The 26,150-nt window shown below is 33.9% G+C and overlaps 1 protein-coding gene and 1 pseudogene across 1 annotated transcript in view; one reads left to right on the top strand and one right to left on the bottom strand.

Moving 5' to 3' along the window:
• nonC (serine/threonine-protein kinase Smg1) overlaps positions 1–26,150 on the bottom strand; it is a 341,011-nt gene that overhangs the window by 22,853 nt on the left and 292,008 nt on the right. The window lies entirely within an intron of this gene.
• LOC147063454 (peptidyl-prolyl cis-trans isomerase pseudogene) lies at positions 3,658–4,354 on the top strand (annotated as a pseudogene).

The raw sequence follows: 26,150 nt of genomic DNA, 5'->3' as shown, positions 1-26,150 counted from the left end.
TGGAATGTAACGCGTAAAAAAAATGACGGTGTTTCGAAAGGATTTGATGAGCGACAATGCAATTATCCAATGATATTCAAGTTGTAACGGAAATTACATCTTATTATATCACATCTTTACTAGGTATTCTAGACCAAACTACTCCCTACAATCCGATATCCTAACCTAACCTAACAATTTTTACATACAATATTGATACTTTAATTATTCGACTACGCACAGTACTTAATAAAGTTGGTATTTGTCGGTACTAAGGTGTCATGGCGAAAAGTGTAACGCATGGTGACTGCCAGTATCTTGTTGAGTAGATAGTAAGTTGGCGTTTATATGAATCAAATAGTTTAATGTAACATCCTGGTCCGGTTAGTATATTGGTGCAAATTTACGTTGGTACTGAAACATTTTGTATTTGTTAATTACGTAAGTGATTCCTATCTGGTCGAGTATACAGTGTGTCAAAGATAGATGGTTTTAATGATGCCGCTACAACTTTACGTGCTCAACCACATTAGCTGATAAAAATTGGCCGAAAATATTTGACGTGTACGAAAGCGGGAACTACTGGAGCCGTTTTTCTTTGGCCTGCTGCACAGAAAAATGACCACTATCCATTGTCAATTGTCAAAATGTGAACAAAAAAATCATACTATGTTATCTCATCTATACAACTGTGAGGCAATCCCTTAAAAATATCATTTGATCCTCCCTAGCTCGCTAGTGAAGAAGAGACCTCTGTAACCTAGAACTGGGGTGGAGACTCTATTCATGGTTAGGGATTAAAAAAAATAAAAAAAATATATAAGTATTTGTAACGATGGGTGACGTGCAAAGGTTTTTATGAGACAACGTTTTTTTAATCCAAAACCAAACATTACCTACCCATTTCAGCCGAATCAGCAGCGTATTTAAAATGTAGAAACTCTACTTGTTTGTTTTTTTATCATTCCAGCAAAAATGTCAATCGCGAATTTAAAAAAAATCACTGGTATCAAAGTCGAGTATTTTTTAAACGTATTTTCACCAAGCTAAATGTTTCTCTCTAAATTCTAAAGTAGACTGCAAAACATAATTAATACAATACGATTAGATTTCTGTAAAAGTAAGAATTAAAATTGTAAAAATCTAATGCTTTATTATATTTATGACTAGTTTTCCTAAAAAATAAGCACGTCCTGCATGTCAACAAAAGTCCTATATATTAGATCTATCCTAGATTCCTGCCATAGATTCGACAGCGCTGACACATAAGAACGTAACCAGATGACCCGAGAAAGAAACAATAAAATAAGTATGACATGAAACCGAATAACAGTCACATCCACCCCTCTCTATTAACATATCTTTTGGAAGATACAGCAATCCAAACAACGCGCGACACGGATATTAGAGAGACCAGGAGCTCCACAGTGCTTCCGACCTCAAACACTCTGACAAAATGAATACGTACCCAAGACGATTTGCACCCGACTGACTCGGGTCGTCGCCGCAATAAATATGTGATTTATTCGAACGGTCAACCGCTGAAAATTATTTTGTGCCAAGTCCTCGCGATGGAAACGCGGGACCTGATTCGTGAATAAGCAATGACGACCATGGCGGTATGAATTTCGATGAGGCCTGAACATTTTCTTTGATCCCCGGCGGGCAGCGTTAATTAAACACTCCGCCCAAGGGTCAGCCCCTCGGGTGCGAAATAATAAATTTCGGGCGGAACGCCAGAGCTCGACAGGCGCCAAACGTCAAGTCTATTAGCATACGTAACATAACCCATCGGTTGTAATAAATTTGCTGTCAATCTACATTCTACGGCATCTGTAAGCCAACCACTTTTAAAGTATTGATTTCATCTGATACTTTTAGCTGACAAATTTTACGCAAATTAAATTAATATAGTAAAATAACAATATTAAAGCCAATATGCATGGTGTTTAAGGGATAGCGAAAAAATGTCAACAAACACGGTGCACGTAAGAACATGTGCGTATGAGTGACAGATAACACCAGCTGTCAGTCGTGATTCACGCAAATAAAAACCGAAAAACTTTGGTTACCTTCCTGGCAATCATGTGAAATAATTTCAGTTCCCATTAAATACGCAAATACGAAAGACTAGCAGTATTAAAAACGTCTTATTATATTGCCAAGAATATTGATATTTACTACAGAGAACATCTCAGCACGATATACCCTAACGTCCCTAACTACATACTAATATGATGCCTGGGCGGTTGTACGCCTGTAAAACTTATTGATATTTCATATTGAGAACATTGTTTCATTTCTTTTATAGTGTTAACTGTCAATTTATGGTAGAACTGCATTGTATTATTTGATGATTTATTCGTTTAATTAAATAAAACACAATTTTATAGTACTTATTCCACTTTATTAATTAAATTTTGTACGGGATTCCTCCTCTTCAAAGTTGAGAATGTCCCTTTGAAGAAGACGAAACCGGTACAAAAGTGGAATAAGTACTATGAGATTGTGTTTTATTTAATCAAACAAATAATTAATCAATTAATACATTGTTTCATCACAAATAACGTTTACTAATATGGATTTAAGTATGAAATGAGTTAATCTCACATTACAGACTCGCGGACCTAGTCAACGCAAAATTACAAATTGACATGCTGATCGCCCCCGATAGTGAACTGTCTCGTGAACTAAATTGACTAAAATATAATAATTCATATTTCCGCTCATGACCACCCCACCCCATCGACGATCAGTGACAGTTGGGTCGATGATTACCGTATGTTCTAGGTTGTTGTTGACCCCACTGTCACCGATAGTCGAGTGAGTCATTCGCGAAAAATAGAAATTATTCCATTTTGGCCACGGCTCTCAAATTGAGTGTTTTTCTTGCCAGATATAACCTTTTTCAATAGGCATTTAGCTTGCAAAAAAGCTCTCATGTTCAAACATGAAACGAAACTTGAGCGCCATTGACACACTATAGGTATTTGTTGTCAATTTTGAAATACATTTCTCTTAAAATGTGTGGTTTATATACACGTATCGACATTTTTTCGATATTTTTTAACTTCTTACCGTATAGTACGCGAAAGCAAATGTATTGACTTCGTTCTTGGTAGAATAAGTAAATTTACTTGGAATTTTATTTTCACAAAATGTATCGTTTTTTTCCTGCCAAATAGCTAGTTTTCATACCCCGTCTTGCATATTTTTGTCAACGACAGTTGGCCACACTGATCGGGGCAGACAATCGGCGTGAGAATCTGCCAGTATAATTTGACATTTATATAAATGATTTCCCATCAAATAAATGTTAAAAAATAGCATATAATTAAAATATATCGTTAATTTTAGGGTTAATTTTTCGTAACCCCTATTAGCATATGAGTTGCCTAGAGTCATAACTCACATATTCAAAAAATTGAGTTTTGAGATAATCACAAAAAAAAACACCAGAGCACTGTTTTTTGTAATTAAAAGAAAAGTATTCAACTCCCTTGAATATTATGTAATAAGTGAGTGAACAGATTTACATTTTTTTTTTGACACGAATAGTCAACTTTTTCAACGATTTTTACATGGTTTAAAGCGATTTTTGATAGCCAACTAACTATGTTTCTTTTTATAGATTAATGCCTTTAGAATCACTTGGTCCATAACTCAAAAATGACTCGCCATTGGTGTCGGGAGCCGGTATTCGTGCGGTGTCACATCAATACGTGATTTTTCTAGTAAAATGGCTTTACCTCGTGTATTTTTTGATATGACAGCGGACGGGGCCCCCGTCGGCAGAATCGTCATGGAGCTGAGATCGGACGTCGTGCCGAAGACCGCTGAAAACTTCCGCGCTCTCTGCACCGGCGAGAAAGGTTTCGGCTACAAGGGATCAACCTTCCACAGGGTCATTCCCAATTTCATGTGCCAAGGGGGAGACTTCACGAACCACAACGGCACCGGAGGAAAGTCAATCTACGGAAACAAATTCGAAGACGAGAACTTCCGCCTCAAGCACACCGGCCCCGGCGTCATGTCGATGGCCAACGCGGGCCCCAACACGAACGGATCACAGTTCTTCATTACCACCGCCAAGACCACTTGGTTGGACAAGAAGCACGTCGTGTTCGGCGAGGTCGTATGGTCGGATGGATGTCGTTAAGGAACTCGAAGGGTACGGCTCTCAACCCGGTAAAACGTCGAAGAAGATCGTGGTCGCGGACAGTGGCCAACTGTAATTTTATTGTTTTATAATAATTATTTACCAATTAACCACTGCGCCGAACAAGTCTCCCCATCCCGATATTTTTTCTCGATGTGCCGCGGTTGATTTAACTCTCATCTAAGTAACTGAAAATATTTTGCATTTATTTAGTTTGACAGTGCCCTATGATGTCATTCCATTCGTAAGTAGAGGTCTTTGTCTTTTTGTATAAGAAAACGATTGTTATAGTTTTTCAAACTACTATATTGTCAACTGTACTTCCTAAACAATAAAGATGTGAATCGAGAAAAAAAAAATGTGAGTTATGACTCTAGGCGACTCAATAATGGCATACCTTATGTAGGTGAGAGATACAAAAAAAAAACAAAAAAATGCAATAATGGGTGACGTGCCAAGAGATTCTATTAAAAAAAATTCTTTCCATTTTTTCTGTCTTGGTCGGTTTTTAAAAGTTTTTGTTTCAGTCTGGGCGCTCGTCTCCTATACAAAAAATCTGACTGTCTTTTTTCTTGTTTAGCTTTATTTTCCAATATTTTTTTTTTGTTTCAGCCTATTTTTTTTTAGGTTTTCTTCATAAATAATTCATTTAAGGTTTTCTTACCTATCTTAATATTTCAGGCTATTTTTCATACCGGTCGTCGTTTAACCAGAACCCGAGACAGGGGATTTTTATTGATGGACGATTAAAGTACCTACCTACAGTACAGTATGTGTAGTTTGCAACACTGCAGCTGGTACGTCAAAATATAGTGAAGTTTCGCACACAGTCGAAAAACAAACAAATACTTCCGTGTGACGATTTAAATGCAAATAATAAACAAAATTCCGTGTGGCGAGAAGGCAGTGATAGTAGATAATAAGTGTGTATCTTTTTATTGGGTCATCGCAGAAATGAGGCGGGGGCTTCGCGGGTTAAGGGTCAGATTGCCAAAATATTGGCGGTCGCAATTAACCCGTTGCGTGACGGTATCAAACAAGCTCGTTTTAATATTCGCGTGACATTTTGCATTATGTCCGGCAATTTGGTCGCAAAACGGTCCGAGTAGACGAGAGTATAATACATAATATATATTTCGACACATTTAAACTGTAAACGGCCTTGCAGACACAAAATCGGCGCGAAAGTAACTCGTCAATTTTGGGTATGTGATTTAGTTGTAATAATTTACCTAATTCAATATACATATTGTAACACAACGTAGTGGTGCACACAGCGTCGATACAACGTTCTTTGAAAAAAACAGCCATTGCCGCTTGCAACAAAGTTGAAAGACACTTTATGTTGGATGTTGAATGTCGCTTTTGGAATATTATAGTAGAAATGCTGTCTTCAAATCGACATGCAATGCTAAGTCACTAACTGATCTAGTAGACCAGAGATCCCTTTTTTGCTTATATTTCATACACTTAGTCTCCATCTCGATAGAAGAAGGTTTTTTTTACAACTTAGGACGGACCCTATTTTAAGAAATAATTATAAAATAACATCCAACGGGAACTGAAGCAACTTGGTTGAACACAGCTATCGCCCTCCCAACTGGCATCGCATATGGCAGTTTATTTTTTATATATTGGGAGAGGGAACACGAACATAATGGCAAGTGGGTTGCCTTCATGAAGAGGCTGTAACAACGTTTAATCTCTAGTGTGGAGAAATATGGGATAATCTTAACCACACGTTAAAGAATACATTATTAATCATCTGAATCATAATATGAATTTAAGTTTATAACGCAAACGAAACGCGCATTCAATATCGGTAATATTTGAGGACACTGCGCGATTTGTGTTTCTTGCGTTTTATGACCTGATCGACAAACAATAATAAGCCGAACCCAGCATCAAAACCTTGATCAATTGCGACTGGCTTTACCATTTCTATCTCATTAATCTGTTCTGTAGTAGGTATGTATTATATATATTTCTAATTGATAGATTACCAAATATTTTTGTTATGTGTCAATACAATTGATTGCAATTCGACTTGATAGCAAAAACGACTCGAATAGAATAGAAAAAAATCGATTATGACTTTGACAATAATAATAGTTGAGGATTTTGATGGTTCAACGTGGATGGTTATGCAATTGTTTTGATACCATTTCTGAGTTCGGATTATGTTGGTGTCGCGCAAAATGTCTGTGTGCAAGGCGCCTAAGTCTAACCATTCAAATTTTATTAGCAAACATAGATTATTGTTCTAAAAAACACGCAAGCACACACAGTTCAATGTATTATGTTATGACATATAAATATTTATGCGATATCGTGTCTGATTTAATGTTGCCGGGAATTAACGGATTTCAGTGGATTTAATCACATCTGAAGATAAGTTACATTCAGTAAGATTAATCACGTTCAAGTGTAGGTACATTACTAGATCCACATCGATCGGCGTATTGCACGATCGGGATGATTTAAATTATACTCATAGATTGTAATCAATCAGCGAAGAAAACTGCTCGTCGGATGGATGTAAAAGATTATAACAAATTAAAATAATAACAATATACATACAGTGATCAATGTCATTTAATAGAGCTGAAGTTAATAATTATAGTAACTTCAAGTGATAGGCGGTATGTATTTTAATGTGTCATTTATTAGTGGAAATTTAATTGACTTATTCTTAACAAAGAATTTCTTAGAATTTAATCTAATTATTGATCATAACGTCAATGTTCTGGCAGAAGACACTAATTCGAAAAAATGACATATTGAGTTAGTTATATCAAAATGTTCCTTATTTCAAACTTTACCGTCTGGAAACCTTCTTAATAAATAAACAGTCTTTATTTTGAAGTCATCCTTTTTACGAGTACTTAATAAACTCACATGATAGACCATTTCAAACATTTTAACAACTTCAAAGTCAAATTACTCAAAACTAGTATTCTCCAGTTAGTGTGTTCTGCCAGAACAGAGACGATAATATCTTCATAGTTTTTGTATGTGCGTATTGTTTTAGTATTATGTAATATTATATACCGTTAAATTAATTTATTTCATGTTAAATCTCCATGCCTCTTTCTTCCACGGCATTTTTTTTTTATTAAAATATGTCAATCAGTAAACTCAGTCAAAGCTCACTTGAGAACATGGCGACATCAGTCTCTGATATCTGCTCCTGAAACATTACTAGGCGTAAAAACTGCTGATGCTTCACACCAAACGTAGGGCCTCATGATACGCTCGATTAAGGCCGAGTGTGGTGCGGGGCGGGATTTTTTGTGTTGTCCATATCTCTAATAAACAATGTTGCCCTTAAAATTTAATATAAACACCTTCCCACGACGGCCGAGCAACTAAGAGTCAGGCTTATAATGGCGTGAGTCCTAGGTGTGACAAAAATTCACGTGATGTTTTTCAATGTGTGTTTAGACCCAGAGTATAAACCCAATATGTTGAGCAAGTGACTAATATCCATTCTTCGTAAAACAAAAATCTCTTAAGAAACCTCTTCGTGAGGCGGCCCAGATCCACATGAGAGTGTAGAGCCATTATTTAAAAAAAAATATAATATTGCACATTTTGTATCATTATGACAACAGAAGCTGACGAAATCGGTCCCGATTATTATTAAACTAAGTATGTGAAATGAGTACACACAGACACAATATGTATTGTAATTATTTGTTCTAACATATTTGACTCGAAAATTTCAGAATGAACTGAATATTTTAAATATATTTTTTATATAGATATAACATGATTTTTCTGATTCCTTCATGTGCAGTGTTATGAACATACCACATTAGCGTGAAGTTCGAAAGCATTGACAGAAAATAAGTCAGTCGGAGCGGCGGCGAGCGAGTGAAAGTGATGAAATTATTGATTTGGTCCTGCATAATTTCTGCGCACTAGAAGAAATCGCATCTACGCATGTTCAAGGTTAAATTATTTCATTAGAATAATCTATCTCTATAAAATATTATTTACCTATCATTAAATATCTACCAATAAATATGATTGGCGGCATGAGACTGGCCATGAGAAAATATTCTAGTTGATTGGTCTAAAATTAAATCATATATATTTTGATTATTCAAATGTTTTTTTTTTAAGTTATACTTCTTTTGGCGCGTTTGGGAAATCAGATCAGAGTGTATTTTTGGCATGTGACATGTAACACATGTTCCGTTGCCTAGGCAACGAATTTATTATTGTCAGTCATTTGCAATTCGTTACGTAAACAAACGATTAAACGTCAGAGTGACAGTTGGTACTTTAAAAATAAAAACCATTATATAATTTAGTAATATAAGTTAAAGTGTATAGAAATAAACCAACGGCGTTCCAATAAGCGGTCCTTTTTCTTGAGTGTGTAATTTAACAAAATAATAATTAAGAGCTAGTCAAACAATCTAGTTTATCACAAGTTTTGTTCTTGTTTTGTTATGCCAAAGAAGTATAACTTCTAACGCGCGTACATAAGTACACACACCGATTTTTTTAAACATGTTGAAATTAAACTGAATGAATCATATTGTCAATTATTGAAAGGCTCGGAGGGCTCGCGGAGGGAGGGAGTATGTAATAAATACAACACGACAAGGCGCCAAAAATTATACCATATGATTTCATTTTCAATAGTTTCAAGTAGGTATCTATTATACGAGGGTGGGTCAATAATTCCTTAGAAAAAAGCATTAAAACAGTTTTTATTTTTGTATTTTTTTTTTATTTCTCAACATAATCTCCTTGGAGCTCAATACACTTGGTTAGACGTTTCTCAATTTTTTTTAAACCGTCAGAAAAATAAGTTTTCGGAAGGTCCTCAAAATAAGCATTTGTCCGATCGATGACTTCTTCATTTGAAAAAAAACGTTGTCCACTTAGCCATTTTTTTAAGTTTGGGAAAAGGAAAAAGTCACTGGGGGCTAAATCTGGCGAATAAGGTGGGTGGTCGACCAATTCGAACTTCAATTCTTCAATTTTAGCCATTGATCGTAAACATGTGTGAACACGGGCATTGTCCTGATGAAAGAGGATTTTTTTCCTGTTTAAATGAGGCCGTTTTTCTTCAATTTCGTTTTTTAGCTGGTCCAATAAAGATGCATAATAATCCCCTGTTATTGTTTTTCCTTTTTCCAAATAGTCAACGAAAATAATTCCACGTGCATCCCAAAATACAGTAGCCATAACCATACCAGCTGATTTTACGGTTTTCGCCTTCTTTGGACATGGTTCGCCTTTCGCAATCCACTGCTTTGACTGTTCTTTCGTCTCGGTAGTATAGTGGTGTATCCATGTTTCATCTACAGTCACAAAGCGACGAAAAAATTCATCCGGATTGCGTTGCATGAGCGACAACAGGGCTTTAGAGGCCACCACCCTATTGCGTTTATTGTCGACTGTGAGCAAACGCGGCACCCATCTTGCAGAAACTTTTTTCATGCCCAATTTGTCATGTAAAAAAGAAATGACGTTACCTTTTGAGATCCCTGTAACCTCAATTATCTCACTCAACTTTAATCTTCGGTCATTTAACACCATATCGTGGATTTTATTGATCATTTCTGGTGTAGTCACCTCTACAGGACGTCCTGAGCGTGGTTCATCATTTGTTGATGTACGACCACGTTTAAATTCATTTAACCAGTTATAAATAGTTGCAAGTGAAGGAGCAGATATGCCGTGAACTAAATCCAACTCATTTTTTATTTCCTTTGCTGTTAACCCTTTTATATTAAAATGTTTAATAACAGCTCTAAACTCAATTTTCTCCATTTTTGTAAACAAGCAAATTTTTTTTTAAATGTACGAAAATAAAAAACAACAACCCGACCAATCTGATTGAAACTTCGCAGCATACTGAATCGGTAGTGCCGCTGCATGAAAACAAACCGCTTACAGTACTAGTCGCGCCACCTGTCGGCTTTTCTAAGGACTTATTGACCCATCCTCGTATCATAATATGTTGTTTACAATTTGCAATATGTACACGTCATGTTTAACATTTTTTTTGCATTTGGAACTTGCCGGCTTACCGGGATTTCTGTCAGCGTCTTGACTGACTGATTCGCTCCTGAGTACAGAGTTACAATATATCACGAGTGCATCATGTCTCCCATCTGTTTATTTATTCAACTCGAAATCACATACAAGCTTTTAGTGAACAATCATCTACTTGAAATACACCGTGGCAGACTTGAACAATATATTCCAAAGACATTGGGTACAGTAATCTCAGATAAACTATACGTCAGGCGTGACGTTATCATGTATCTCACTTTATACTGGTATTAAGATTTGAAACGTGATTTATAGTATGGTGATTTAGAAAAGAAAATTCTACAAAACAACGGTGCTAATCATATAGTGATTTTTATACATTTGTAATAGGTAACTAAATTCAATGGTACAATTCTCCGGAAATAATGATGAAGTAAAATAATGCCAGTCAAACTAAATGCACGCTTTCCTCCAAATCCATGGATACGAAGAAGGTAGGCAGGCATATGACAAAGTGATAATTTTTTAAAACAGCTTTGAGAAAGCAACTGACAAACTAATCTATCGTATTCGATTTTAGAGTCCATTTACTAATGGTGAGTGCCAGTGTTGCCATCTTTTTATATGCTGATTATAGTACAAAGGCGTAAAAAATATAGTATTTTGGAAAAAAATATAGTACAGGAACATTTTTCGTCTTGAATCCTTTAAAATTATAGTATTTTGGTATATTTGGCGTAAAATTATAGTATTTTAGATTTTTCGCGGAATCAAAATTATAGTATTGTGTAGTAGTGTAGTGTGCATGAAAATGCCGATTGACGAAACCCGAGTCGCAAAAAACGACTAAAATAGAATAGTGCACAAAACTTAAATCAATTATAATTTGAATTCAAATTCCATCAAGTACCCTGAGTAATTTATACGGTTTCCAAGTTGAGTAATACGCTTCATAACTTTGCGCTCCGGCTCTAGAATGAAAATGATGTCTAAATTTTTTTTTTTTACATAATATTATTATCTATCGATGTATTTATTACTACATATTATATTAATACAAGTGAATATAATGTGATCTAATTTTATGCGAGGTAATCAGGCAAAGAGGCGTATCAGTATAGTAAAGAGTGAAAAAAGTGCAAAGTTATAAAACGTATAGGGACTCTAATTATGTATTATTCTAGTCCCAGGGTAAAGGTGAGAGAACATTCCGTCTCATTCTATATGTACTAAGCGTAGACGAGTCGTTTAGTTTCGTAGTCTTGATAATGGTGTCACAACCGAAACAGCTATCGACTTAAAAAAAACAATCTGTAGAATTTAATATAATATCGGTTTATTACCATTTTGTTACATAGAAATTAGTAGACGTGCCCAAGCAAGCCCAAATCGCCATCTTGGAAAACGAAAATCCTAACAATACAAAACACAACAATTTTCTGATATATTAATGAAAGATTGTGAGATCGATATTTGAAGCAAGCAAACAATTTGGAGCCATTTATCTTCTATTCAACTAATATGGAGAAAAGTTTATTTATGATAAGATGGCAGCATAGTATTACTAATTCTTCTTGTCAACATTGTAAGAGTAAATAAAATAGTCCACCATAAAACAAATCGTCTTCCAAAAGTATTCATTTTACGCTACGTAAGTAAATCAAGTTTTGTTGTGATATAATATTTATATTTGTAAATATATAATGCTCTTCCACAAAGCCATTTGCATTTTCCACCAGATGTCATATTATAATAAGTTATCTTTACTAATTGATTGCCATTGATGACCGTTATCACAATAAACTATAAATAAATGTTCACGGTGAGCCTGTTGCTACCAGAAATATATGACAAGTTTGATAATTCAATTTATTTTAACATATCAATAAATCCGATCGTAACAATTGTTTGTTTAATCTCCAGAATATTACAATACCAATACCTTTTATCTATCTAAATAATTTAATTATAGTATGCGTAGATACGTATTCAATGTACAATATGCAAATTATTGTACATTGGTACTCAAATAAGATTTGTCCAGATTATTTTAAGCGTATTAATATATATATATATATATATATATATGTATATATATATATATATATATATATATATATATATATATATATATATATATATGTTACGCCGAATGTGCGAAATTGACTATCACATGAAATGGGTTAACGGATGGTTTTATTAGTTATAATTGGACATAACATAATATTATTTTTATTAGGTTAGGTTGGGTTAGGTTAGGTTAGGTTTTGTAATTCTGAATTCAACTGAATATCCATTTTGAGGTTAGCTAACAAGTATCAACAAACTATCACAAACATACAATCGACCATTGCACGATTGATACCCAGCACGAATCAAATCGCGAAAATACCTTTTAATAAAATTCTTCCGTTATCATATTATAGTTCTAGATTTTTTTTGCGCATAGTAAATGGATATGAACGTCATTGTAGCTATGGATTGGTATATTTTTATATTATAATCAATGACATTTGACACATTTGGTTAGTTTGATTAGTTGCACAAAATACCACCGGAGCGCGACCATCTATTTTGATCATAGATAATAGACGTAAATTTAGACCAATGCATGAGCATTTGACACATTTAGTTTAGTTGCAAAAAACATCACCGTAGCGCTACTATCTAATTTGTCCAATGCATGAACTAGGCAGAAAAATTACTGCCGAACTCACGCACTCGGCAGATATTTTGTCTTATGCATGAATAAGGCAACGGGCTTGCATTTTTCATGATGCAGGCAAAATTTTGCCCATTTCATGTAATTGTCAGTTTCGCACATTCGGCGTAACATATATATATATATATATGTATTATTTATTGTACGCAGTTTGGCTTGCTAAAAAAATATGTTTAAAAACACTGATTGGAGTGAACAATTTGAGTTTACAGCCAATTGAATGAGTGAACTCAAGCCACCATCAAGGCGATTTTAGCCTTATCACTTGCTACCCGAAACAGTTCAGGAAAGCTGCATTCAATGCGGCAATCGCAAAGGTTCTTAGCCACGATATGCGGCGTCATCATCTGCTACGCTTATCGTTGGTCTTTCCTTGGATGACTAGTTGGAGAATGCTGTAATTTTGTCCTCTCATAATATGACCGAGGTACTGTAGTTTTCTGCTTTGGATACTACGCTGCACTTCTCGGTCACTTCACATTCGTTTGACAACTACTTTGTCACCCGGTCAGTCCAAGGAATTTTGAAGACGCGTCTATACAACCACAGCCCGAAAGCTTTAACTCTCTGTGACATCTCGTGGTTTACCGTCGATCCATACCATAGAAAAGAATTAAGAGTACATGACAACGAACCATACGCAGTATCAGACCTAGGGTTAATTAAGATCTCGATTGCTAACCCTTTCCCGGCGACCGTATTCCAGTAGGATACAGCTAGTACGTAACACATGGGCGACCGTATAGCAGTCAGATACGCAAACCTTGACCTGTGGATAACGCAAGAAATATTTTTCATGCGGCATTGAGAATTTTATTAAAAAATAGCCCGATCCATCCGCCTACTTCCACCTATATAACTTTGTCAAAAATATGTTGTTTTAATTTCATAAACATCGATCTTTCGAACCCTCTCGATCTATTGAGATTCGCCGGTACGATTGCATCAGTTCAAATCTACGCGGTATTTTTTAGCGCCTGCGCACTAGGTATACAAAATATTTTCATTCGAGTTTGAGTGTGCGCCGAGTGATTTATCGTGTCAAGTTGAATATTCACCGCGATCTTTACAACACCATGTTTGCGGGAATAAAATACAACCAAAAAAACGAACCTGTGTCGTCAAAATATTTATAAATATGTACTTGAACTTGTGTTCTGGATTATGTCATTTATTTTTATTACTCATGGTCATGTCGTCATGTGTCACCCCAATTGTTTGAAAGTCATAAATCGAGCTCATTATTGAAAGTCGTAAATATGTCGTAAAGATACGTCCACACGGAATGAAAAAATATAATATATTATTATATTTTAGTTAGGACGATTGCGAGTTTTACCAATAAATTACAGGAAGGAATATATAAAACGTAAAAATAAACGTAAGTATAAAAAAAAACACACGGGTATACAACATAATATAAAATGTAAATCATGGAATATTGACTTTTCAACTGTATTACATATTATCTTTGTATGCAATTTAATGTTTATGAAATTTTAAAACCTCACGCAATAAATGTTTTTATAGCACTTTTACAAGCACGCAGCAGATTTTACAAAATAAATATTGTTTTTTTTTATAAAACATAAAACGACAATCACTAACATAACACAATGCTCAATAAAACTGAAAAGTTTAATCTAGTAAAAATCCAAATTACACTAAAAAAAGAACATAAGAAATTATTACAATATTTCCACCACTGTGGACTCAACTTTACGCGACCCATAAAACTTGTAATAATATGCGACACAATAAAAGCTATTATTTTCAATATTTTTAACGGCATTTTTAAGTGTTTCTAACATGACTAAAATAAAATTAGTGTCAGTGATTTATTTCTTTTCATAGGCGCACAATCTCAATGACGCGTTTTTACGTCACAAACATGGCTGCGTATTTTTTCGGTACAAGGGACTATGGACGATTTTATTCAAGCATTCACAGCTAAATTCAACAATCGATTCTATTTTTTAGTGTGGCACTTCGAACCTTATGTATCTATGCATGATAACAGTAATACCAGCTATTTTTAATTGCCGTATTTATCATAATATAGCGAAGCATAGCATTTAGAAAAATGATACCGCAGAGAGAGCCCCTTTCATATTGAAACTGACGCGGCGGCCGGGCTAAGGAAGCGTCTTATTTTGAGAAACGCATTCCTTGCGATCTCAATTCTAGTTTTTATTTCCTGAGACTGTTCCCATTTCTCATTGATCCATGGACCTAAATATTAATAATGGGTCACACGTTTAATTGGTTCGCATAATAACAAAACTTGTGTACTGATAGTAATTAATTTCGATTTCTTGAGGTTCATTTTTAAGCCATAAGAATTCCTGGAAACAAATATAACTATCTTTTTCATCTGCGATCTACGAGGGTCAACTTATTGTTTTGGTTACCGTTGAAAAACGGCGGTAGTTCCAGAATATATATTTATGTCATATTATTACAACGTGAAATAATAGTATTCATCTCGAATAACTTTTATAATAGGACAATTTGGATATGAAAATATTCGATTAAATGAAAAATTGCTATCGCCGCGAGGGACAAAATGGCCTCTCTAAAATAATAGGTTTTGTAAAAATAAGCCATGCAGATGAACTAGATATCTGTAGACGAAAATATAATATACTGTCACCAAAGGTTTTTATTTTTGTTTTATTAATATTTCAATAATACTGAATATAATAATGACCTTGGAACGCCGGGATAATCCAGTGCGTTTCATGCAAATAATAGGGAGGGAGGGTATTATTACCTAATATTTATTAAAATACCTACTAGTCCTTTTGAAAATACATAAAACACTGTATAAAGTCGTTGGGTTTCATTTTTGAAAAAGTCGAATATTCAGCCAGTGTCCGTCACTAACCGTAATTGTTAAAATAATTTCAACAACAAAAAAATAATATAAGTATCATTTTTATAGTAATTTCTATAGTCAGGTGCTTTTGGATGAAGATATTATATGGAAGAATCTATTAAATATTTTTTAAATAATTTTTCCCGTTCCTATCCGTTGTATATGAATATATATTTTTTATTAACTAGTAGAAAATCATGCATTTCAGTGATATTTCTGGGTATGAGTTGCCACATGATAAAATAAATGACAATTGTATGGCTGCTATCCCAATAAATTAAAATTCAGTATATGATTTTAAAATACAACCAACTGATCTCGTCATCGGGTAAATATATAATAAAAGAATCAACTGAAAGTCTCACGAATATTTTATTTGACAATATTTATTTACATAGTAAGTATAGTCACATATTTCCGAAGTCAACAAAGCATTCTAGAGAAACTTGACATTTCGTTCAAGATTGATTTTGAGAATTTACCTGCAGCGAATGTTGACTATTTCAACAACTATTTGCTGTATTAATAATAATATTAATATTATTTTATTGATGTATATAATATGCAGCTGTATGCACTAACGTGTCCTGAAGAAAAACCAGGCTGGTTTATTACCAACACTATTGAACGCCAACCAGTTGCAATAAGCTGAACAGTTCATTGGCCAGGTGCTAGTGGATTATGAGCATACTGGATCAGGGACGGCTCTAGGAAAGGAGCAAAGTGTGCACTGCACTCCTATCATCGATTAAAAAAAATATATAATATACAACCCCCATGTATTCCGAAAAATGCGATATCGAAAACTTATACGAAATCAATCATTTTGAATTCCGCGCGTATTCGAACAATAGTGATTTCCACGCGCTAACGCCACCGTCTACCAATACACGTAACTACACCAATGAGACGCGACCAATCCACACATACCTCAATCGGTGAGACATGCCAAGGAGCAAAATTCAAAGTGTACCTTGAATTTACACTATTTTTCACGCATACATTTAAAAATTCGCATCGACAAATGAGGCTAGTCGAATCAAAACCAACAAAGTTCTATAAGACTACATGAGTCTTCGTTGGAAATGATATTTTCCAAGTTGATTCTTCAGGAGGTTGTCTGTACCTAATGCCATAGCACACAAAGCTTAACTCGGCGTTCGGACAATAAAATCATACACTGGCCGATATAAATATTCCAACACAAGCGCTTAGGCCACGCGTCGAGATATAGTTGGAAGCCTAATTATTGATGACTAATGTCATGTCGATGCATGCCGTGCAAAAATAGAAACATATTCCCGACTTATTTATCAAAAGGTTAGTTAAGTAAGTTTAGTTCAACGTAAGCCGCTCCCGGTTTCACCGATTTCGCCGATGTTATTATGCTAACGTTGGTGGATTAATTTTTTTTATTTTCATTTTGAGATTACCCTATTACTATTAGTGTTTCAATAGGTAGGTATCTTAAATTTGATGTACACACAGTTCAGTTCAGCTTGTTGATTTGGTACTTAGGTGCATTATGATTTTAATCAGGTGGGTATTTCACAGAAAGGCTGTTATTGAGAATAAATAGGTACTTAGGTGTAGAATTGTAGACGTAGGTGGGTGGGTAGCTTTTAACAATTAATTATCCTAGTGTTTGTCGCATTGAAGTAGGTACCTAGTTACATAGGACTTATAATATCTGTTATTACGTTTATTTTGTACAGATAGGTAGGTAGGTATCTATTCAATAAGAAGGAAAATGGAGCATAGGTACTGTCGTTGAATGAGAATTTTACAAGTGGAATTATTATTGTTCATCGTTATTTTAATTAGCGATTCACATCGAGACGGATGACAGTTTACATTGGTCGACATTATTAGCTCAGCCAGGTATTCATTCATTGAACGGTACCTACCTACCTATTTATAATTTTTCTTATTTGAAACGATAATGGGGCCCTATTTCGTTGTCGATTTGAGATTAGGTGGTACCTATTTTGATAGGTAAGTAAGTACGATAAAAAGGCCCCATTTATTTCGTGGTCATTTTGAGATTAGGTAGGTATCATTGACCTTATCATTAGGTAAGTAACTGTGTAGGTAGTATGTCGATAACTACCCACTGTCTTATAGTTTAATGGGAATTAATTTTCCGAGTCGAATTCATGAAGCAATTATTATTCACATCGGCGCATCATCTATTCTATAGGTGGGTAAGTATAAAGACTGCTTTCGGATCACAATAAGTGCTAATACTTCGATACAACCCTACCTTGGATAGCTGCCGTAGCGGCAGAATGTCATCAATGGGAATTTAGAGCATAAATCGACGATTCAATTCAATAACGTCATCGTAGGTATCGTGACAATGCATTCATTAAACGAAGTTGCGATTCTATATGACAGATCACAGCACTGTCGTGTCGCGGGAACGTTCTGCGATTTGTATCTGACTTGGGCTGATTTTAAAGAAAATACCGAAGATATTGATTTTTCCCACTCAATATCGACGTTTCGGCTTAAATATGTTCAATATGCATGTCACTCATCATGTTAAATGTGCCGAAATTCCTTCGTTGCAAAGTTTATATCATTATTTGCAGTTCGACGTTTAACATAGGGGCAGATTGGCAATGCGCGGAGGTGACATTTATTTTTTATAACTTTTATTATAACTATCTTATTACGCGATGGACAACGTTAAGGTGATGTCTCTATGTAAAGTTGTTATCGAAAATAAGCTAGAAAAGTTTATTAATCGGTAAATATATATTCAAAAGTAATGAGAAAAATAAAATAAAAAAATTAAAGTCATCATGGAGTTCCATATTCCAAAAATACGTGTCAAATTCGGTACATTTGTATCGGGTGGCAAGAATGAATGACATAAGTTTAATTATCAAAATTACGATAAAAATATACGTAAATATATTACCTAGGAAAACGCTAAACGGAAATTGGAATTTATTATATCCTTATATCTTTTTTTTCAAATTTAAAAAACATCGATTTTGAGGTTAGAAAGCATGTAATTAAAATCGAAAAAACTCGGTTTGTACGCAATAACTGAGAAAAAACGGTTAGCGTTTCTATTAAAAATATTATTTATTAATTTTTAGGGTAGTTATTTAAATTTAATCTTGTATTTTTGTATATTAACTAATCGATAGTAAATAAAATTAATATATGACAAGACTTTTATCGACATGTGCTGCTAAAGCGGAAATAAATCGTACCATTTTTGAAACAATACTCGCATAGATTAAAAAATACACACACACACATACATTGAAAATAAAGGGTCGCCAGCATATCGCCAGGTATGAAGCCAAGCACTCTGTTAATTTTGCTCTGTCCATAATAACATTTTCGGTTTGCGATATTGGAGCATATGTCACAATGGACGATCATATATCAACCTCCACTTTTTGAAATAGTGTTGTGAAATTATTTCAGATATTTATTACTGTTTTGACGTACCTACCTTTTATAAAGCGATTTTAAAATAAATATAGTTTCATAATAATATAAAGAAAGCATACTTATGACACACATCAAATTTAATCTTTGTCTAGTGACTGTACAATTTCTCCATATTTATGTTAAGTGTTTAAAATGTTATAAGTAAATAAAATTCGTCTATTCACGTGGTAGTCGCAAAAATTATGAACAATATACAATGTTAAAAATAATAAGAATTGTTAAAATTTCTAGTCACAATATTAATCAAAGACAAATTAACCCGATCAAAACAGCCTCGACAAACTCCTAGTATATAGGCTATTTTCAAAATGTGTTTGCCGCTGTATCCAGGATAACCGACTTGTACCCTAACTTTAATTACATACATACTATTGTACTATACTTGGGCCATCAAACGTTCATTCCTGTCTACGGCCTTAAAATTATTATCTACGTGCCTATATAACTGTATGCCGTCCTGTCAAAAAGTGGAGGTTGATAATTTAGTATGTAGAAAATAGAAGTTATTATTGGTCTCCGTAAAATATAGGGTAAAAATTCAGTGAATGAACACATAAGAGGTGAATTTGAAAATAAATTAAATTAAAAACGATTAAATGAACTAAGAAAATTATAACAATAGGTAGGTACAATAAATTGTGTATAACCGTGGTATTACTAATTTTATGCCGTGATGCTTTGATAGTTGAACTTTTCATAATATTTGGATCACTATTTAGTTGCTCATTTATCTGCTACATCATAAAGTCGTAAATATTGTTTTTTTTATGAAGCAATCATAAATACAAAAAATTAAGATCTACTTTTCAATCATAGTAGATGCCTAGGAATATGGTATAGGTGTTGATAATTTTTAATTATTTATTCGAGATCTTCAGGGAATTACAAAAGTCCACACCTAGAAACCACTGGGCCAATAAGGTTTCTTTTTATATCTCCAAATCCATTTCACTTACACATTTATAGGTAAAATAAATAAAACTATCTTTTATTTTATCTTGCACTGTTCTTTAAAATCGACATTAGATTTTTTCAAAGAAATAACGTTCTGTCTTTTTCTTAGAATATTATGTAATCAGTGGTGCACTTACTTCAAATTCTAATTTTTTTTCTTACGTTTTACAATTTTTTTTTTTAATTTGTCACTTATTTTGTCCTTGGGTTTGCTTATCAAGATTTGTTCGCATGTTTATTTACGTTTTTTCTTACCTCCAACTTCTTTTTTATTCAATTCGTTGCGTGTCTTACTTTATTCTTATCTCAGATATAGTTAGTTAGTTAATACAAACCGTCCACTCTGTGGAGGCCCATATGAACCCATTAGGATCGGACATGGTTGAAACGAAATGAATTGGGATGTCTATATAATATCGACTATATTGTCATAATTATAACTACAGTCGAACTCGGTTATTACAATCTCGGACATACCGAGATCTCGGATGTAATGAGGAAACAATCATTGACATTCGGTATATGATTTTCTCAAAACATTTTTATTCACTGTTATAACGAGATACTTATCGGATATACCGAGCTAAAATACTGGTAATGTGTTGATCGTAAACAATCGTTGACATTTGGTATATGATTTTCTCCATACATTTTTATTCACTGTTATAACGAGATACTTATCGGATATACCGAGCTAAAATACTGGTAATGTGTTGATCGTTTAAAGACATTTCGACCCTAAGCAATAAAATCTGATCGGACAGGATGCCGCCGGGGACAGATTGCGTTTATGACACTAGTTAAGTGTCTAATTGTTGTTTTCGCCGACAATAAAAATACCTATTCTCTGATATAACGAGTACCGCTTATAACGAGCAAATTCAGCCGGTCCAACCTTCCTAGTAATAACCAAGTACAACTGTATATTCCTTAGTTTGTTTAATAATAATTCGAATGGCATTTGTTTTGCTATTCATTTAATATCATTCTTTTATTCCACCTCTGGTAGAAATTCGATGTAATTGTCAATTGTACAAGATTAAACTCAATCTTATAAACATTTGTACTTAAATGTTCATTTACTACTAACTATGAATTTTACTGTAGAAAAATATTTATATTAATTCGTATTGACAACGTAAAAAAATCTGGTTCATTAACTGGACAGGATACCCTTTTATTGCCACTGTAAAAAAAAACTACGGTAAACAAAATGTAAAAATCATAAACACTTTAAATCAAATCAAAAGAATTGTAAATATTTTATGGGGTAAATATTAATTGTAAATATTTTTACATAGGTAAGTAAATATATAATAAATTTAAATGCATTTTTATCAAGCTTATGATTTTTAATATGTGGCGACACACAATATTTTATTTTATATTTTATTGCCATCTGGTTGCGATCGACGAAAGTTTTTAGTAACACATTTTTAGAAATTCATGGTAGATGCCTGTATATGCCTTTAGATGGCGTTGAAGTCACATTTGATCGTAAATTGAGGCAAAGAATTCGCCTTAAAACTTTGGAATATGTAAATATGCATCGTCTGAAACATATCTACAATGCGGCCGCACGCAATGAATTTTTAAAAATCGGCGGTCACAGTTAGAGTTCCGTAAACAACGCGACCGAATTATGCCGAATTATCAGCTATGTTTCGCATTAATCATTTCAAAATCATACGTATATTTAAAATGTGTACTGAAGAGAGCTAGCCGCCTACCTAGCCGGCTGGCTTTATATTTTAGTAAATGAATTTTTTTAAATCGGGTAATTTAATACTTAATTATAAATAATGAATAATTATTATTAACGTGACAAATTTAAACTTAAAAATGAAATAATAGTCTTATACAGTAGAGAAGATTTCTACGTTACTGTTGGAGCATTATTGATACTTCAACTTTTCACTAATAATAATTTACTGGAAGTATTTGGCAAAAGTGTTACCCTATTAAAAATAATTTGTACGATCCCGATGATTTCAGTGGGAAGTGAGCGTTGTTTCTCAACTTTAGAAAAGGTTAAGTCATTTTTGAGAAATACAATGACTCAAGACAGGCTAAATCCTCTTGCGATGTTAAGTATAGAAAAACAATTGATATCGTCAACACCAGACTTTAATATTCGTGTTATCGACGTGTTTTCAAAATCGATGGAAGATGGACTTCTTGCATAAATAGGTGAGTTTTTTTTGCACTCCCTCATATTCTTGTCACCGGCCGCCACTGTACTGGATGCTTACGGGACCCCTAGCAAGAACGCCGCCACAATCAAATACCTGCATGCGAGTAGCGAGTGTTTTTTCCAGAATAGTTAGTGATAGTGTCACATAATGTTTCGGGTTAACGTAAGCGGGGTGGTGTGTCCTTGCTTAGTTTTTCAACCACCCAAATGTAAGAAAATGGCAAGGATCACGGATTCTTGGAGGCATTGCGTGGTGTCCACATAAAGACACCACAGCATCATCATCGCCAGCGACAAAAATATGTTGAAGTTTTTTTATCGATCGTGAAAGTATTTCACTACGAGGGGGGTACTGTTTCAACACATGCTCAGGTCACTTTATTGAGAGTGTGAGCATCGTTGACATTCGCACTCGTAAAAATATATGGTATATTTATTTCATTCAAGTATCGGAATATAAACATTCAACCCCTCCGACGTTATAACATAATAAAAGCCTATAAGTACTATAGACTATATAAATAAATATATATATAATGCTACAATACGATGCCGCTTATTTCTGGTTAATGAAGTGGCGCGTATATCGCTATTGTAGTGTTGCTGTGGGATGATGAGAGAGCGAACTAGGAAACTTGTAGCAATGAGGTAGTTAATAATTACATAAGTATAGTAAAATACTGTAATTTCGCTGTGAATTCGGTAACTTGAGAAAATAGTATTCGAAATTACAACTCGAATTAAAAAAAAAAAAAAAGATAATAAGCCAAAATTTAAATTGTTTATGGTTGGTTTGGGGGGAGGGGGGAGGGCAGTGTTTATCGGCGCGTAATAAGATTTACATGCAAACTGAAAACGGGATAAGACAAAAAATAATTGAAAACGTGTTCTGACGAAAAGATAAAAGAAAACATTGCAAACAAGACGTAATACTAATAATAGTATAGGTCACGGTTCCAACAAAAGAGTAAAAGAATTCGCCACCCTCTAATCAAGGCTTTACATACAGCTAGAAAATGTGCTCCTGAATAATAAACACTAGTGAAGTTTTAGGTATTACATAATATAACCCAAGACAAAGTTTCAAGAAAGCTATATACACGGTGCTTAAAGGGGATCTTTAAAAACAAAAAAATCTTTGCGGTGAAAATTACAGTTGTTGGTTGGATAATTGTGGTAAAATATTGTCAGCATATTATTATTAGGGGGGACATGCTCAGCGTAGGTCAATATGGAGCTTTTATTGCATTTTAAAAGCATGATTCTGGACATTCCTTAAACGTTGTAGATAATCTTTTTATATAATTTTGAAGCCTTATTATCCTTTATATTTATTTTAAACGTTTGATGACTGCATAAAGTATTTTATTACATGAAATAGTATTCTTTTCTTAACACCACTGCACATGTATGTACTGAAATATGACTATATTCTAAAACATTAGAGCGAGAGGTTTAAAAGAATACTATTTTATGTAATAAAAATTTATTATTGGACGGATAATTATTTATGTACCTATTATATTATTTCTGTCGCTTTTGATTTTGTTTGATTAATATTGTTTTAAAATAAAATGTATTCAGTTGAAAATGTCCCTCTGAGGCGGACGAAACCGGTCCTAATCTATTGATTAAAAGTGGAATAAGTACTACAAAAAAATGCGTTTTATTAAATAAAAACAACAATAATAAAAATACTTTATGCAGTCATCAAATGTTTAAAATAAATATAAAGGATAATAAGGATTCAAAATTAAATAGATATATTATCTACAACGTTTAAGGAATGTCCAAGATCATGCTTTGAAAATACAATAAAAGCTCCATTTTGACCAACGCTGAGCATGTCCGCCCTTAAAATATAAATAAAAGCGTATTCTTTGATAAATTTGCGATAGATAGGGTAATCAGTTAGGGGCGTATTGTCACCGCGGGACATTGGAAGAATTTCTGATAAGTTGACGAATCTCAAATGAAAAGCTTATGTTACATAACTTTATTGGTAATTGTATTACTGAAATATTACGGAAACTTTAAACTGCTTTAAGAAATGATACGTAAAAATTCCGACGGCTTGTTCGTTGTTTTTCATTTTCATTATTAGCCAACAGCTAGCTGTTGACGTATAAATTAAATTGGCCACATGAAAGTAAGCGTGATTAGGGAAAGCAAAAGAAAGCTGACGTATTAGTCTGTGAGTAGGTAACTATCTACATTGGCAACGTGTCCGGAAATTTGTACGTATGCAGTTCGCCGTATCACACTTCACCGTGAAATGTTGTATCGGAAATATTATATGGTGGTATATTAAAGACCGTCCAACCTCTTTGGGTCGTATAGTACTGAGATAAAATTCTAATGTTTAAATGTCTAAATAAAATACGGTTCTTGTCAGTTTACACTTTACAGGAAGCTAGTGGCAAACAAATTTTGAAAATAGCCGATATACTGGATTATTTTTTAGATTAGGTAAGGTAAAATTATAACATTATTGTTTGTAATGCTCCACGAACAACGTGTATTTTTTTCATCTGGGTATAGTATACGGTCATCTCTTTCCCACGGAGAACTGTGCTATGGTGAAATGTAATACGTAAAATTTACATCTAACCCGTTGGCAAAGGCGCTGATGAATGCTGTTATAGAACATAAGCGATCAAATGCAGCATTGCCAATATAGCGTTGTTTTTATCAGATCTAGCATTTTTTTAACTGATAGCTTGAAAAAGTGACATTTGACATGTAGCGTTAAATCTAGCACTTTGTGTACAAATACCCATACTCCTTGATGAATAAGCCCATGCTATACTTTTCACGTAAATTAAAAATGAATCATGGAAGGAAAAATTGCACTGCAGATTTTCTTCTTATCTTCTATTTTAGGTTGTTTTTCTCAATGTGAGGATGTGGGTTAGCAACACTGATCAAATGACCATAAGCAATACGTACAAATTTTGATTTCAATACAAAATCTATGCCTGCTTTAAAAAAATAAAAAAGTAATTTCTTTGTCAGTGGAAACTATAAACGTATATTTATAAAATATAAACGGAACGATATTTAATAGACGAGTGGCCAGAAAACTTACGCAATATCTCGGCACTTAAACATTATTTTGAAGTTTGTTTGATATATTGACAGTAGTCAGCTGTTTTTGGAAATCGCGCCATCTTGTCTAGATTGGAAGTCAATATTTACTGTGGCTAATCTCACACTACTCTAATCGGCTGTGTTTCCACAATATTGCTATGCGGTATTTATTTTTCCCAGCCTCTAAAGCAAACATTGAAGAGTATTTAAAAAAAAATGTCACACCGGTTTTATATTCTCAAATAAAAATGATTGCAAACTGCATGTGAAAGTTTTGCACGTTTGTTTGCCAGGTAGGTTTACCTAGTTATATTAATAGCAAATAATAAAAAGCGACATTGAATTTGTCATTATAACAAACACACTGTTGATTCAGTAAAATAAAAACAGCGAAAAATGCCATCGATCGTTTATTATTTATTAACTATTAATTGACGCGCGCGAGTAAATATAGGCTATTGGTGTGTTGTGCTTTCATGTTTTATTTTCATTTAGGTTTCATTTACACGATTCCGGGATAGCAAATCATATGCCACAGATCCATTGGGACGCAAGTCAGACGATATTCTTCTGACTTTTTTTCGCGTGGTGCACCCCAAATATGCGGATCAGATTCATTGGTTTTCAACTCGCCAAGTCGCCAGAGTGAGTTCGAACTAACTACGGCTACGCGATCATTCGG

Source organism: Rhyacophila brunnea, unplaced genomic scaffold (assembly GCF_057557595.1).
Source record: "Rhyacophila brunnea isolate RB1 unplaced genomic scaffold, BYU_Rbru_1.0 scaffold_9, whole genome shotgun sequence".
Lineage (NCBI taxonomy): Eukaryota > Metazoa > Arthropoda > Insecta > Trichoptera > Rhyacophilidae > Rhyacophila > Rhyacophila brunnea.
This window is presented reverse-complemented; position numbering and strand designations above follow the sequence as displayed.